Source organism: Bactrocera dorsalis, chromosome 1 (genome assembly GCF_023373825.1).
Source record: "Bactrocera dorsalis isolate Fly_Bdor chromosome 1, ASM2337382v1, whole genome shotgun sequence".
Lineage (NCBI taxonomy): Eukaryota > Metazoa > Arthropoda > Insecta > Diptera > Tephritidae > Bactrocera > Bactrocera dorsalis.
The window spans coordinates 16,963,913-16,982,144 of record NC_064303.1 but is presented as its reverse complement, the minus strand read 5'-3'; the positions used below and the strand labels follow the sequence as shown (position 1 = coordinate 16,982,144).

Below are 18,232 nucleotides of genomic sequence, written 5' to 3'. Positions count from 1 at the left end.
AATCACGCCGCTGTTATTTGCTAATGTATTTACATACATACATATCACTGCTTGAGTTTAGGTTCGTTTGTTTACTTGTTGATTAGCAACTAAATAAACGCAAATAATTAAGTGAGAAAGCGATTTTCGCTGCGGAAAGTCATAGAAATAAAAATGTAATATACAAAATTATCTATAGATTAAATAGTATGATTGCAGAAAATAGCTGAAGCTTCGAAGCAGTCAATTTATACGAATGTTATGTAAAGATATAAGTAAATAAAAAATATATGTAGATAATATGTACTTGTAGAATAAAAGTTTCAGCTTCTGCTGTAAAATATAACCAGTATATAACAAATTTTTAACCATTTTATAACCAAAACTTAAAATTTGTTTCATCAAAAAATCGAGATTAAGAGTCATTATATCATGGTATTACATATACATGTTTGTAGCGTAAAAATTTCAGCTTCCGCTCTCAGATATAACCTATATATAACCGTTTTATAACCAATATATAACCACTTCATAACCAAAACTCAGAACCATTCTCAGATATAACCAATATATAACCACTTTATAACCAATATATAACCACTTTATAACCGATATATAACCACTATATAACCAATATAAAACCGTTTTATAACCAATATATAACCACTTTATAACCAAAACTCAAAATTGTTTCAATATGAGTGATTTTTATTATATCGTTTTTCTTTCGTTTGCAAAACTATGAAAGTGATGTTATGCTGTTTTGTATTTTAGGTGACGATACACATAATTATTTACACACAATCTTTAATATATACCGTCTTTAATCGCTTCATAAACAACTAGCAGACACAATTTTATAAAAAAAAACCAATTCCGCAAAGCTTCTGCATTAAAGCATAGCCAAGCTTTCCAAAAATGCAACTGTTATACGTACATTCATTCGTACATCTATGCAGACGCCATATAAGCAGGCGTTACGGTAATTTGATAGCGTACACGCGCGTTCACTTTCCATAACAACAAACAGACTTATGCACATTGCACGGCGGGTGCACTTATAAATATGTACATACATTTATATATGTTTGTTTGTATGTTGAATATATGCAATTGGTCTGCGTGTGCATAACTCTTGCAGCTGGGCATTGCACTTGTTGTGTCATTTTTGCTTCCTCGACATTTTTCATGGCAACGTCAATATCACTTTATAAATCTAAGCAGACAGAGAAATATATAAGCCGACATATACATATATGTAAATATGTATGTTAGGGTGGGTAAAAACAAAAGACGAAGGCTTTTTTTTCGCTTGGTAGTCTGAAAAATTGGTTGATGGTAACCTCTAAGAAAGGCTCTGAAAGTAAGAGCTTTTAATTGTAAGGGAACGATCTTCCGCCTCAAGGTCCTTCCTACAAGATTCACAAAACGAAGTATTTTTTCAAGTAGTTGGAAGCGAGTTAAAAATATTTCTGATAATAAGAAAAAAATAGAAAAATGTTAGGGAGGGGGGACATTCCTGTTACAATTAAGAGCTCAGAGTTGGGGACCATTTCTTAATAGTGACTATCAACCTATTTTTTAGAGAAAGTCTATCAAGTAACTTTTCAAAGTGTAAAGCGAACAAAAATTTTTTGTTTGCCCACCCTAATGTATGGAATGTAGAAAATGCGCGTCTTTATGAATTTATTTTAAAAAAAAAATAATAATTTTATAGCGCTTAATCACTCGTTTAAGACAGCAAACGTCAATATACAGTTAAGCAACTGATAATTTCTTTATGAAAAATCGTGATATTTTTGTTATGTGTTTATATACCCTGGAAAGAAATTGAGCTGAGTCGATGGTCGATTTAAGAGGCATACTGATAGCAACCCTTCAACTTTTCGAAACCTTTTTTGTCGTGCAATTTGTTTTTTGCTTCACTATAGACCTCAATTTTGGCGATCACCTCTTCATTCGACGAAATCTTCTTCCAAGCGAGCATTTCTTTTGAGCTCTGAGGACAGGAAATAGTCACTGAAGACCAATTCATAGATTTTTGCCATCGTTTTCACTGACTTGTGACACGGTGCATTGTCTTCTTATTTTTGTTCAGGCCGGCTGAATTTAAGATCATATGTATTTAATTCCAGCAGCGATATCTGTATGACAGGCCGCGTACTTTTCAATTGACCTGTTATGCTATAAAAATGCACCTGTGCAGGGTATTATAGCTTCGGGGCCGCTCAAGTTAATGTGTTTTCTTCTTACTTTACACATAAATATATACATTTATCTCTTTCCACTTTTGCGTAATTTTCCTCTGCCCTTTAATATTAATCAGTCATCGCTTGTTTATTGTGAAATCTCACAAGTACTTAAGAAGTGATAGTAAAAGTAATGATGCATGACTAGGATGAAGGCATCAAGCAGCAGACATCACTTACTTATGAGTTCATGTAGCAATTTCCTTTTAAAATCTTCTGCTTTTGTAATAATTTCTTATGAAATTAACACAGTTGTGATTAGTCTGTTTGTGAAATCTTCACTTTGAGTCACTTCTTGTTACGCTGTTGGCACCTTTGACTCATCATATTTGTAGATTTCATAATAAATCGTGATAAAATGATTTTTTCAAATATATTTATCGAGTTCAATCGTGCATTTGGCTTTCATATGAAATTTTATGCCTCAATTCATCTCAATATTTTGCATTAACACATTTAACTTAACAACTATCAAGTGTTTGTTAATGATAATGGAAGTGATATGTGGACAGTTCAGCAAGCAGTTTAGTGTATTTATTCATCTTCTATGTATATAAAAATGAATCGCAAAATGTGTTGGTAAGCGCATAACTCAAAAACGCCTGGACCAATTTTGCCAATTCTTTTTTCTAAAGGTTCGTTGAGGTTCAAGGATGGTTTTAACGGCATAAAAAATTCGAATGATTGTCGGAAAACCCCTAAAACCAGCCCTTTTCGTTTTCCCAAACAAACGAATAGAAGTTTGTTTATTGGTAACGCTGAGAGAACGACTGAACCAATCTTGATGAAATTTTCAGAGAATGTTCTGTGGGGATCAGGGAAGGTATAGAAATAAAAAAAGTGTATGCTCTTTGTGAGGAAAAGTCGGAAAATTGGACAATTCCAAAAAGTTAATTTTTTCCATACAAATTTTTTTTTCAATTTTTTTGTTTTGTTTTTCAATTATGTATTTGAATCGATCAAATTTGTCGTTTGTTTCAAAAATTTTTGAAAATTATTCAGTGAGAATGTTATGTGTGTTGCACAAAATGTGATCAATTACAGATTGAAATTTGCCACGGTCGGCACGGTCTTTTTGGCATCAACTTACATTAGCAGCCCAAGGCACATGACCGAGTACTCCCAGGATGCGATGCCATACGTGCGGTATTATGGATCGCGGTCAATTAGCAAGCGATCGTCACGATGTCACACCACGACTTTTCAAACAACAGCTATGATGTTTGATGGACTTTATCTTGAAACAACGTATAATACAAAAGTGGGGTTTGCCGCACGCACACACATCTTTAGATGGTGGTTCCACCAGATCAAATTGATGAAATCATTTCTGCGGAAATTCCTGATGGAGAGAAAGATCCAGTATTATACGAAGTGATGAAAACCAATATGGTTCATGGACCTTGCGGACACCACAATCCCACTTCGGTTTGTATGTCTGACAATAAATGCACGAAACGCTATCCACGTTTCTTTCGGAGACACAATCTGGAAATGATGGATATCCACTCTATCGGCGTCGCTCACCAGACGGTAACGGCAGAACATTCAGCATTCAATTTAGAAGAGTGAATATCGAAGTTGACTACACATGTACGATACATGTCCCCACTGTTGTTGAATTCACATTCAAAACTCATATCAATGTTGAGTACTGCAGTTTGGAGAAGTCTATAAATTGCGTTTGTAAGTACGTCATCAAGGGAAGAAACATGGCGGTTATTGGTCTTGAACGATACGGTCGATACGTGAGCTGCACTAAAGTGCTTTGTAGGATATTTATTTTTGCAATTCATGAACGTTTTCCGACTGTTGTGCGTCTCGCAGTTAATTTGGAGAATGGCCAAAGAATGTATTTCAAAACAATACAGCCAGTGGTAACACCACCAGCAACAAAATTAACATTTACGATATTTTCTCAACTTTCATCAGTGATCCTTGATATTATACCTGTAATGCATCGTCGAAGAAATAGTTACGCAGAAAGCAAGGCCAACCAGTATATTGACATCCAGGTGTCTAATGCATTAGGACGAATTTACACAATCTACCCAAAAAACGACGATTGTTTCTACCTTCGGTTGCTATTGATTAATGAACGCGGTTCAACTTTATTTGAGTCATTGCGTACTGTGAATGGTACGGTGTCTGCGAGTTTTGGAGAAGTAAGTCAGCAATTACAAATGCTGGAAAATGTCAAGCACTGGAATGCAAATGAAGTTCGCACACTTTTCCCGATAATCATTTCGAGGTATCAGCCTTCAAATCCGCACCTATTATGGGATACGAACAAAAATAACATTGCCGAAGACATTTTACATCGTCTTCGCTAAAAATTGGAAATGGTACAATTTCGGTTGATACTTCCGGTGGTTCGATATCCATTCCATCTTCCCTTTATCAATTCACGAAAGATGAACTCATCGCGAATGTTTGGACCTTGGCCAAATTATCGTAACTGCGATTCCTTAAGTGCACGCACAATGTTAGCTGCCAAAAATACCGAAGTTATTGACTTAAACTGGAAGATTCAAAGTCTAATTCCGGGAGACTTGCGCTCATACAAATCGATCGATCGTTTCGACAATGAAGACGACGCCGTGAATTATCCAGTGGAATATCTAAATTTTTTGGAGAGGCTTGGTATGCCACCGCATCATTTGCGTCTCAAAGTAGGATCCGTCGTTATTATGTTTCCCAAACTTCATGCGCCGAAACTGTGTAATGGAACCCGACTGATTGTGACGCACCTATCAAATACAAGGATACAGAATGCTTGATCCTACGAATTCCTTTGAGTTCTAACGATTTGCTATTTCAGTTCAAACGTATTCCATTTCCAGTGAAAATTGAATTTGAGATGACAGTCAACAGAACCTAAAGATAGTCGCATAGTGTGAGGCATAAATTTGGAAATACTATGTTTTTCACACGGCCGTAGCATGCTCACGAGTTGGAAAACCATCTTTTCTGTACACCGGAACAGAAACCGAAAAATGTTGTTTATAAAGCTGCGTTACGTTGGGAAAAAAAATGAAATGATAAATTCAATCTTTTCATTTCAAACTACATAATTTCACGCAGGACAACGGCTGCGGGGTCAGCTAGTTACTTTATATATTTATTATCAAATTCTTATATTGATATATAAAGTTTTAAAAAGTTTCGCTAACACTTCCATAACTTAACGATGTGTGTATTATATTTCTCACAAATTTAAGCTAAAATTTGTATGACTCAAAATTCGTATAAAAATTATAAAAAAAAAAACTTTTCAAAAAAAAGATTAAAAAAATGTAAAAAAAAAAAATATAAAAAGAAGTTCAAAAAAAAAATAAGAATAAAAATAAAAAAAATTAAAAATTAAAAATAAAAAATAAAAAAAAATAAAAATAAAAATAAAAAAAATTAAAAATAAAAAAAAAAATAAAAATTAAAAAAAATTAAAAATAAAAAAAATTAAAAATAAAAAACATTAAAAATAAAAAAAATTAAAATTTAAAATTTTTTTAAATAAAATATTTGACAATGCATATTTCTTTGGTTAACAAATTTCATTTGAATTTAAACATAAAACTGGTGTTCATTTTTTTAGCTATAATATTTTCATTAATTGAAAAAATACAATTTAATTTATTTGAAATATTTTAAATGATTTACTTTTTATTTTAAAATGAATTGTTGAATACATGAACTAATTGCGAGTTCTAATTGAGATAAAAGTGTTACTCATACGCACCGGTCAACAGTGTATATGTTGAAATCAGACTGTATAAAATATTTATACGCTCAGTGATGATTCTCATAATGCAGTGTGCCACAAGGTAACACCCGAAAGGAAACGGCGGGGACCCTATAAAATATATGTATACATATATATGTAGATTATCAGCGTGACGTTCGGAGTCGATTGGCCAACTCCGTCGGTCTGTATATGCGCGAACTAGTCTCTCATTTTATGAGATATCGAACTGAAATTTTATACACGTCTTTTTTCCCCCCAAAGAGCTACTTATTTGTCGAAACAGTTGCTTTAGGACCACTAGATAATATAGCTGCCCTATAAGCCGAACGATCAAAATCAAGCCCTTGTGCGAAAAACTATTTTATTTGACAATATTTCTCTAAGACAATGCTATAATTTCTTAACATATTTTTCAGTTCGGGCCATTATAGCATATAGCTGTCATACAAACTAGACGCTGATACTTAATAAACTGCTTTTATGGAAATCTTTTTCATTTGACAAGATAACATCACGAAAGTTGGCAGGGATTATTTTCTAAGAGAATGTCATAATATGCGAACATATTATTTTGATCGGATCACTATAGCATATAACTGTCATACAAACTGGCGGTCGAAATCAAGCAGTTGTATGGGATTTTCTTTTTGTTTGACATGATATCTTCAAAAAATTTGGCATGGGTTGGATAACAACCGTACAAACTCCACAGAAAGTTCCAAAGGATAGGAAAATGTTACTCATACGCACTGCATGATATAATTTGTGGATATGAGAAATAGAAACTGCGAAATTGTTTATGCTGAATGACATCTAAAGACATGATTTAAACGCTATTAATCATTACACCTTTACCTTTAATTAATTAAATAAATTAAAACTGAAATATGGTTAGTAGTTAGTTAAAAAAAAGTATGTGTTGCGTATACGCACTGTAGTTCAACAAAAGTAGCAGTTGAAAGGAAAATCTTATACAATAACTTACTTTAATGGTGGCAAAAGAAGCAATAATACAAAACCAATAAGTTTTTTTTCGGAACGCAATTTCATATTTTTGGCGGTCTCAACAAGATTTGCCAACATTTTTTGTTGGCAATAGTTTCTACTGTCGAAATAATTCTAATTACGTGTCGAATAAGCAGAGAGAAAATCAGAGTCCCCCACCCTGTATATCTCACCAAAATGATCCTCTAAACTCATCGATAAACAAATTACAACCAATCACTGTATTTATTAAATACAAAGCTACATTTATATAGATATCTGTATATAACCTATAACCGCGTAAGCGTTGTCTATGACAATAAAGAAGAATATATGTATGTATAATTACATATTTCCTCATAATCCATCTCTGCTATATCTATGACAATGTTTAACCCGCATACCACTTAATACAATTAAATGTCACAAAGCTATCTCACAGTAATTCATGCCACACAATACAATTACCTATTGTGCTCGAAACTAGTACTGTAACCGACATAGAGGTATTTGCGTTTGATATTAAAGGCGGCTTATCTCCTCTATAATTAGTTAAGAATAGTCTAAAGAAAATTGTATTAAACTGTGTTCATTATTCCAAACGCATTTTGATCATGATGCAGTCGCATTATATCTAAGTTCAAATGTTAGCATCGGTTTGGATTTCATACTATAAATTAGAGGCCAGCCTTTATGTCAGCTAAATAGAATTATGTTTTAATTATATTTTTTTTATAGTTATAAAAAAATGTTAGAAATCTATATGATTTTTTGGTAGCATTAAATTTCTGTAATACTCAATATAAGTATTATATAACCTGTCTTCGAACCTATTCACTTCTCTGCACTCTTGTGCAGACTATTTTTGTGTTTTTTTAATTTTTTTAATCTTTTTAATTTATGTAGGTATTATTTTTTTAATTTTTTAGTATCTTTTTAATTAAAAAAAAAAATGTTATGTTTTTGAATTTTTTAGTATTTTTTATTTCATTTTATTTTGTTTTATTTTTTATTTACTTCTCTTAATTTTCATTTCACTTCTCTTTATTTGCTGCACCATTAACCCAATTCGAGCTGCTGCCAAATTCTACCTTTCTCACTTGTCTTTCTCTACATATTTACATAGTCACATTGCTCTTCTTATCTCTTAGTTCCATATCAAGGAACATCTAGCATTTAAGTAGACCATTAAATTTTATTTGTCTTTGTCCAATATTTTTTAAGTACTTCGTTATCTAATAATTGCATTTTTTTCTGCTTTTTCCCATTGCAGCTGGTTAGACCTGTTCCTACATCTATGGAGTTTCATCTAGACAGTGCAGAATACTGCCAAGCACAGCACAAATAAAAAGTAAGTACACAATATGCTAAACAAAATTATGACAAATTTGTGCAGACACTTAATCAATATTTTAATAGAAATTGTGTTATTGGAGGCCTTAAGTTTAATAAGAAAAAAATGCAGTAGGCAAAATAAAAAAAAAAATATATTTTTTTTTCGTAGACTTCAGATAACATTATAGAATGAAGAGGAATAAATAAATAATTTCATAACAGGTTAAATTATCAAATCGGAAAGTTGGTTATTCAGATCTTGTGATACGAGTCTAGCACCAGCACTTTTAATACCCAAAACTTTAACCAAAATGGGTTCAGTCGATCCTAAAGAGATGTTGAGATCCAATAGAGGCGAATGAACGACACGCATGACGTAAAGTTCGATGACTTCATGACCTTAACTAACTGCTTTCTGCTACTCAAATATGTGTTTTTGTGATAAAGCAGACTATTCGAAACACTTCTGGTTCCTTTGGAGGCAAAAACTTTGAAGCAAAGTTGTTAATATTTTTTTTTTCATGGTTAAAAACCACCAGAAAAACGTTTTGTGTCTAGAACAAACAAATGCCTAACTCACGCTAACTAACATATGGAGATCAAACTTCACACGAACATGAAACACGGTTCAACCCTCAGTTTTTGGGACTCAAAGCCCAAAGTTGCAATGATGAAGCTTTCGCTACATAGATTAAAGATTTCGATTGATATGCCTTTTACGAACCCGGTGAATTGTCTGTAATGGATATATGCCGCACAAATATATTTGTGGAAGGTTCTATATATTTATTTTGTCGATATCCGACTGTCTTTTAGATAACAAACATACAGTTCCGGTAACCACAACGGACAAGCGTCCAATTGGGACTATTCGTGATCTCACGAATAATCAGCTTATTTACCTAACTTAACCTAGAATGCCATTTAACTGATCTAGACTTGAACTACCTCCAGTCCTTAGGATTATACGTCATATCACTGTGTTATTTCAAAGTTCTTTCATAAGAAAGAACCTTCTCTAGTACCAGTCTAGAAACAGTTTCGACAAGTTAGTTTAAATATACTTTATAATCTTTTTCGTTGATAATATTTAATGTAATATAACATTGCTTAATTTTTTCTCAGACAGTTTACTTACATTGAAAAATATGTAAGTATGTATTGTATCAATCCGAAAAGGTGTGGGAAATTAAAGTATTTAAAATCCACGAAAGCCTTACTAATATATTTATAGTATTTTATGCCCATATATACATACATATAATATGTATTTGTATAAATAGATGTTTGTTGTAGCTGGCAAGTTAATATCTATATGATAAATCAGTTTAAATTAAGCATTTAATTTAACAAAAACAATGTTGAGCCACCAACAAATCAATACTAAATAAATATAGCAATATTTATTTCGGACCGAGTTTTTCACAGCAGCTAGGCAGTCAACAAGGCGGAACAAGAATAATTAAATGCAAATATTTTGCACAAAGTAACAATTTAATGCAAATTTAGTTAGGAGGATGGTTGGATAAAGGTCGGGTTTTTCATATACATACAACAGATGAAATGCAGCACTGCTGCTACCATGGCGATAAGCTCAGAGCTGCCTCAGGCATACAGGTAGTACAGGGTAGGCCATTTAAAGTTGACCCATTTAACAAAAGAAAACAATGTTTTTTGTTCATTTCAAAAATAATTTATTTTGGTCCAAGGGGATTTGTTTCAGCTAATATTTAAAAATTAGATCGCGTAAATGGGCACCTTTAGCTTTGACAGCTAAATGCACTCTTTTTTCGACATTTTCCATGACTTTGGCCAATGTTTCGGATGATATGGCGGCTGTTTCACGTCGAATGTTGGCTTTCAGTTGAGCTAAGGTCTTTGGCTTATTAGCGTATACCTTGGATTTCAAATAACCCCACAAATAAAAGTCTGGTGGCGTCAAATCTGGTGATCTCGGTGGCCAGTCAACATCACCATTTTTCGATATCAATCGCCCGGGGGAAAATGGTCGCAATAAATTGATTGTTGGTCGAGCTGTATGGCATGTAGCCCCGTCCTGTTGAAACCAGAAGTTATCCATGTCATTTTCGCGAATAATGGGTATCACAAAATCCGTTATCATGGCTCGATAACGCTCACCATTGACTGTTGTCGTGGCTCCATCATCGTCTTCGAAAAAATACGGTCCGATTATCATATTCGCGCAAACACCGCACCAAACTGTTACTTTTTGGTCGTAAAGAGGCTGTTCTTCAATTACTTGAGGATTTTCGGTGGCATAAAATCGGCAATTTTGCTTGTTTACGCCTTCTTTCAACGAGAAATGTGCCTCGTCTGACATGATGAGTTTTCGCCAAAAGTCAAGTTCGTTTTCAGCCATTTCGATGGCCCATTTGCCAAAATTAAGGCGTCGCGGATAATCAGCTGGGTTTAGTTTTTGTGCCATTTGAATTTTATATGGAAACATCTTCAAATCTTTATGAATTATGCGTCGGAGAGTGGTGCGAGAGATGTCTAATTCCTGAGAGCGGCGATAACTCGATGTCGATGGAGTCTCCTCAATACTGGCTCGTACAGCTTCGATATTTTCATCAGAACGTCTTGTGCGTTGTCTGGATGCATGACTGGCATTACTGAGATTACCGGTGTTCACAAATTTTGCGTATAAAGACTTAATTGTGTTCTTAACTGGAGCACTTTTCACTTTATTTTTTTTGCGAAACGCACGTTGAGTTAACACAATTGAAAAGTTATTTTGAATATAAAGCTGAACAATTTCAGCGCGTTCTTTTGGAGTGTACTGTTCCATGGTATAAATTGTCTTCGAATGACGCTTCTAACGCGGTATGACATTAGCCGATTTGTCAGCGCTGTTAAAAGTTACGGCGTTGCCAGATGGGTCAACTTTAAATGGCCTACCCTGTATTTGTTATGAATTCAAAAGAAAGGAAGAATAATGGAAATGGAGATTTTTTACGAATAACAGATATTTTCGATAGTAAACATAAAGCAACATCTGATCAAATTTGACCCGAACTAGTCCATTGAAACTGGGCGCGCAAATCGAATAAATATTTTTTTCTTAATTTGATACTACCTTCTTTATGTTCATGTGAAGTTAGATCTCCATATTGTCAGCCCGGTTCAAATTTGATCATGTATATCTAAAAATTTTTGGCAATATTTTATAGTAATCTGTTTTACTGATCTATCTTTTTCTGTTTACATAAAGTTTGAACTTCATATTGTCAGTCCGGTTCAAATTTGATCATGGTATATCTACAAATTTCTGGCAATATTTTAAGTAATCTGTTTTACAGATCTATCTTTTTTTCTGTTCATGTGAAGTTTGAAAACCATATTGTTTAGTCCGGTTCAAATTTGATCATGGTATATCTACAAATTTTTGGCAATATTTTAAGTAATCTTTTTCTGTTCATGTGAACTTTGAACTCCATATTGTCAGTCCGGTTCAAATTTGATCTTGGTTTCTCCACACATTTTTGGCAATATTTTAAGTAATCTGTTTTACAGATCTACAGATTCATGTAACGTTTGAATACCACATTGTTCAGTCCGGTTCAGATTTGATCGTGCTATATTCAAATAATTTTGGCAATATTTTATAGTATTCTGTTTTACGGACCTATCTGTTTTCTGTTCACCTAAAGTTTGAACTCCATATTGTCAGTCCGGTTCAAATTTGATCATAGTATATTTATAAATTTTTGGCAATATTTTAAGTAATCTGTTTTACAGATCTACCTTGTTTCTGTTCATGCGAAGTGCGAATTCAAGTATCTACAAGTCCGCCTAACCTAACCGTCTTATATCGAAACAAAAATTATATATATTATATTCTATGAAATTGTTTGGGTTAAAGTATTAAAAATGGAATATAAAAATATGTATTTCTACTACCATGAGGTATATAAATAGAAAATGATCACAAACGTTTCTTCGAAGAAACCACATCGTGAGTCAAACCTCATTTCGGCGAAATTAAAAATTTCTTTCACAAATCACTGAATTCAGAAGACGCCCTCTTACTATACATTTAGTACACGCTTACACCAGAGTATTATCAGTCATCTAAAGACGTTTGGGTAAAAGATTTGGCAATAATATGGCAATTGTCTGCCATAAGATATTTCTGCTCGAAATTAAATAAAAATATAATGCAAATAGAATATAAATAGAATATAAATTATTAATTGCTTTTCAAAAACATTACAGCCATCTTTCAAAATTTCGGCTTCCATTCTAAATTGCTGCCAAAAAAGGTTTTTAAAATCTATTCCCATATTTCTAAATTTCTGTATATTTCCTTATTTTTGTAAATTTCTTAAATTTAAGAATTATCGCTTTTAATCTGCATTTCACTTAATTGCTTTTACTAAATATACTCTAAGCTGCTTTCATTATAGCTATATGTGTATGTAAGCGTGCATTTGTTTAATAGATTTAGCTCGTGTTCGCCATTTACATAATTTAGTCACTCATATTAGGTGACGAAAGGTCAGTGAATGTCAACTCATGCTAATAATTTCCATTTAAATATTTTTCTTATATTTATTTTATGTTTTGTTTTGCATGAGAACGTAATTTTTCGTTCCTTTCTGGTGCCCTTTTTGTTGTCTGCTTTATCTAATAGATATCTTTGGTATATATTATATGTACTTGTTTTTGGTTTCTTATTATTATTATTTTTTTTTTGGTTGGCAAATTGTCAATTAATTGAATATTTGCAATTTATTGTCATCAAAGAAAATAGTTGGTATATAAACCCACTAGTGAAGTGGACGGGTTTAGTGATGATAACAGATACTACTACTACTACTACTTTTTGATACAGTTCTGGTTTTGATATAGACAGCATCACTTTCCACATTTCAAAATTCCAGTTATAATTTACTCGATTTATTTTTTATTTGAAACTTCAAGTCGTTTTTGAATTACTTTTGTTTACCAGGAGATGTAACATTCGGGATGTACGACTTCCCTCGATTTCACCCTGTGGAAAAGGTGAAGTACTTACATCTAAGCCTTGATAAAAAGTTGTCATAGGGGCGCAAAGTTGAGGAGAGTTTGAGGAGCGTATTTATTGCCTTATTTATTGCAAAGGAACTATTCAGAAGAGGTGGGGACTCCCACCAAAAATAGTGTTTTGGCTTTACGACACCGATACTGTTCTATGGTGTTTTTGTCTGGACTGTCTAATCAGCTAGCTCGTGTTCAATGAGCGGTTCTCATTGCCATCAGTGATGCACTACGAACAAACCTTCTACATATATCACCCGTAGACATAGTTGCCGGCTAAGGTTGCTATCAGATTGGGGAAACCGGACACATTGAAGGTCCCAGAAAGGCATAATCCGAAGTTTTCTCCCACTTTGTAGCACTGATAATTTAGACCACTGCGCCGCGGAACCTACCCTAAGCAGCGTTCTTTCCGCGCATATATTTTTATAGAATATGTGGGTAGGGCGGAGTCGCTGGGGAAGTACGGCAGTGAGCTTTTTTAAAGGGTGGATCGAAGCTTAGGGGAAAGTTGGAGGCGAAGTCTTCTGTCGGGAGCTCTCAATCAATTTTTGTTTCATATTGGCAGCCCACTGATGGATCTTTCAAACAGAAGTGACAGCCTTTAAGGTAGCAGCAGATGTATTTCTACGAACTGCTGCTTTTTTTAGGGAGATATGCATCCACTCTGATAGCAGAGCTACTATAAAGAACTTAATTAACAGTGAGCTCAAAGTTAGTCAAGGAGTGCAGTAAGCTTAAAGCTAGTCAAGTAATGCATGACCTCACTACTTCCATATTAAACTTGTCCGGGTGATCCACTGTCTTTATATACTCGATCGCTGGATATGTGGGTCTCACGCGAACTCATTATGTGTTGGCAAAATGGAACATAAAATGTTCTTAGAACTACTAGCTCTAGGCAAAATTCACGTCGCCTCGATGATAGGTTTCCTAGCTGAACAATGTCCCTTTGGCACTCACGTGGTGAAGCTAAAGCTTTTGGAGAACGCAACTTGTCAAAGCTGAAGCGAGGAAGATGAGATAGGAACATTTAGGCGCTTTTTCCTCAATTCTCCAGCTTTCATGAGACTCAGGTTGACACAGTTCATTTTAGCCAGCTCAATAAATTTGTAGCTGGTTCTACGAGCTTTGTTGATATGCGGAGGTCCTTTCAATCCATGCCAAGGGATTTAGGACTCCTTTTAATCCATACCAAGGAGTTCTGGACATCACAACGCACAGGTGTCTCTAATCGTCTTAGTTGGATTATTCGTCGTCTCACAAAAAAGCTAGCCAATATACCTAACTCACCCAAAATTTTGATTTTTTTTGGCTTTCCAAAATTCGATTGCTGATCAGATCAAAAAACTATTAGATCTCTGTTTGGAGATGGTTATATTTTTAACTTGTCATCAGCCTTTTGAATATGATGTGTGATTTGGTTATTGGTTAGTGTGCACAACTACCCTGTTCATATGACCGATAATGGCGAAATGGTCTGACTTTTTTATGTGATAATACCACATTAGTTCGAAAGTATTTATAAACTATATTATATGTAACTAGTTGTAGATTTAAAGCTTTCACTTTTTTGCTACAAGGGTTTAAATAAAAATGCTGCCAAAAACATCGATTGACTAGCAGCAAGCGGCAGATCATCACATCAATTGGCGTCGATTGTTTAGCGTCTGATTGCAGTCCTCAATCAAGCAAACAGATGGTGGTAGACACTATGCTATCTACAAACGTCGGTAATGGCGAATGGCGCGTCCACAGCTCGAGCTGACTTGAGTTGGCTTTTGACAGCAGCTGTTAGTCACGCGCTCGTAAAAACGCACACATACATAGCCAAATACATAAACCTTTTTGTTTTTATTATTCTCAAGCACTAAAGAGCGCAATTGAGTAGAAAAGAGGCAAAATTGGTAATAATTTTGCCACGTTTTCCGTTGTAAAAATTTATTTTATATCTATTATATTTTTTTTTTTTCTATGAATTTTAGTTACTATCTTTTTTTTTGTTTTTCTTTTTTTTTCTGGGCAAAAATTTTATTGCAAAAATCAATTAATATTAATTTCTTTCGCAAGCGTTCAATTTTCGCGTGCTTTTTCTTCTAATTAAGTTCATTAGGCGCCAAGCGATGGCGGCTTGACGCGCTTATTATTAGATACAAGTGTTGTTGCTCGCTTCTGCTGACGTAGTTTGCGCGAAAAAGCAGACAATATTTACTGTTAGAAATTGATTTTAAATTAATCATCAAATTTAATAGCCTTGGTGTTAATATTTAATACACAAGTTGGCAATAAATTTCAATTGTTGTGCAATTGCTGTCGACGCATCACTTTTCTTTAATTGACGGCACCTTTTTTTGCTTAGCAGAAATTGTCTTTAATGTATTTTGGATTATATTCAATTGAAGCCGTCGTTATTTATCATTCTATTTTGCAGTAATTGTTGTAAATAAAATTGTTGTTTATTGCTTAACAAATAAAAAACTTTCGGTGTTGAATTAGATAATTCTGTTTTTCTTCAGTTAGTGCAACCAAAAGTTAACTGGAGTGTCGTTGGTCACTAGGAACTAGGTGAAACTAAACTCAAATTACTAAAAAGTGTTTTATCTATTTTATTTTAATTTGTGGATTTAGTCGAAATTTGTGAAAGAGAAAGAGAGTCTGGTTTATTGCTAAAGACCCATGACTTCAAATAGTTCCACAAGAAGTAGTCTAATGGTGTAAATCACAACTTCTGGGAGACCATTTAATGTCACAATTTCTTGAAATAATCGAATATCCAAACTTTTCTCTCTAAAATTCGGTGTTGCACGCGCTATGTGGCAGGTAGCACCGTCTTGTTGGAACCAGATGTTATCAAGAGAACCTTCTTCCATTTGCGGCCATAAAAAGTTGGTTATCATCGACCTATACCGCTCTCCATTGTTAGTAGGCATCAGCTTCTCTTCGAAGGAAGTACGGACCGATGACTTTACCAGGCCAAAAACCACACCAAACTGTCAACTTTATTGAATAATTTGTGGATTTTCTTCCCCACAGAATCGGCAGTTTTGTTTATTTACCGCACCACTCAGATGAAAGTGAGGCTCATCGAAGAAAATGATTTTCTTAAAAAAAAATCTGTATCGTTTTCATGTCGTTCCGAGACAAAATCAGCAAATGAGCCACGTTTATGGTGCTCCATTGTCTTGAGTTCTTGAGAGAGAACAATTTTATACGGTTGCAAACCCAAATTCGTTCTCAAAATCCGCCAGGTTGTGGTTTGAAACAGCTTCTTGAGAACGTCTTGGAATCGACGAATTACCGTCTTCAGCAACACTTGGCTGAACGGCCATTTCATTTTCATTACTACGAGCAGTTCTTCGTCTTATTGGCACTTGAAAATTATTTAAAGAAAATGTACGCTCGAAATTTTCAACAATTCGATGAAGAAGCTGATGCGTGCTCCTTATCAGTTATCACCGTATTTGAACAGCTTAACCAGTAATCCATCCTAAATTTGTTTGTACATACATATAAAATAAATATAATGTTTTTTTTTTTATGGGAATACTAAGTGCTAAGTAAAATAAATGCAAAGAAATACTAAGTGAAAGCCAAGAAAAGAACAGTAAGGCATTTCGAGACAAATTTCATGCTAAAAAGGTGTGCTAAAGCACAAATAAGCCAACATTAAGTGAACATAAATATACAGACTATTTAAAGATATATACTAAAGTATCTAGTACATAATGTATTGTGGGGGTTGTGCCGCCAAAAGACAAATTGGGCAGAAAACAAAGGCAGCCAAGCGAACAAAAGCAAACTGTGGAGCACGTCTTCAGACAAGAGTGACAAAATTAACTTTGACATCTGCAACGGTGCATTTATATTATATATTGTTTAAAGATTACTCTTACCGAATATATAAAAATATCTATATATATGTGCATAAATTTCGCCTTCCTTGCCAAAACGATTATTTTGAAATAATCACAAAGGCGTGAATTGTAGCGTGCAGCAGTAAGATGCGGTATATGCATACACGCATATACATAAAAACAACTATATATTATGTATAGCTATATATTATTTTATGCCTGTCGATTTTCATAATTCATAATTTTCACATTTCGCCATAAATAATATATATTGTATTTTCCCGCAGCGACTCCGCGTGCTATATTTATTGTGCAGTATTTAAGCTCGTAATTTATTTACACCAAAAACTATAATCACCCTACATTCATTAAATAATATTGTTCAACGGACAGCCGTGGCGTTTGTTTTATTTTATTTTCAGCCTCATAACCGCGTCTTTTGTTGTTTTTGCTCAAAAATATTGAAATGATTTTATAGCTTTACACACGAGCTACCACAGCCTTTAGTATATTTTTGATGAATATCGTATTTAAATGGCACGGAAATTCTTACTCGTGTGCACCCCAAAAGGTTGGCAACAACAGTTGACATGTGGCCATAAAATTGCACTTTATTATTTTCTATCTGGCGCCGTAATACAAGTATTATCTTAAGAGTTATGTGGTTGATTTTCTATTAGATATTACAGTTTTATACAAAAATAAGATAAAAGTTACAAAAAAGAACGTAATTTGAAATTTTTCTTTAATTAGCTTTATCAAATTATATTAGAATTCGGCCTAACATAATAATAACTTTCACTCGCATCTAAAGTGTGATTCATCTCAAAGTTCCCTATTTTTTTTTTTTTGAATGAAATCGCAGGCTCTTGGATTTTTTTAGGTTGTTCTTCGTCCCGAATGCGGCAATTTTGCTTGTTTACAAACCCATTGAGCCAGAAATAGGCTTCATCGCTGAACAAAATTTGGTTCGAGATCGTCGAATCTTCTTGGAACTTTTCAAGTGCTCATCAAGCGAAGCGATGTGGCTTGGGAAGGCTCGAACG

General features: G+C 33.9%; 1 protein-coding gene across 4 annotated transcripts in view; it reads left to right on the top strand.

Annotated features, from left to right (window-relative positions):
• The window catches only part of LOC109579266 (uncharacterized), a 34,202-nt gene that overhangs the window by 13,983 nt on the left and 1,987 nt on the right, over window positions 1–18,232 (top strand). For all 4 annotated transcript variants that reach the window (XR_007422270.1, XR_007422271.1, XR_007422269.1 and 1 more), the window contains one exon: window positions 8,231–8,308. The gene's annotated coding sequence lies outside the window, so the exon portion shown is untranslated. The remainder of the gene's footprint in view (window positions 1–8,230; window positions 8,309–18,232) is intronic.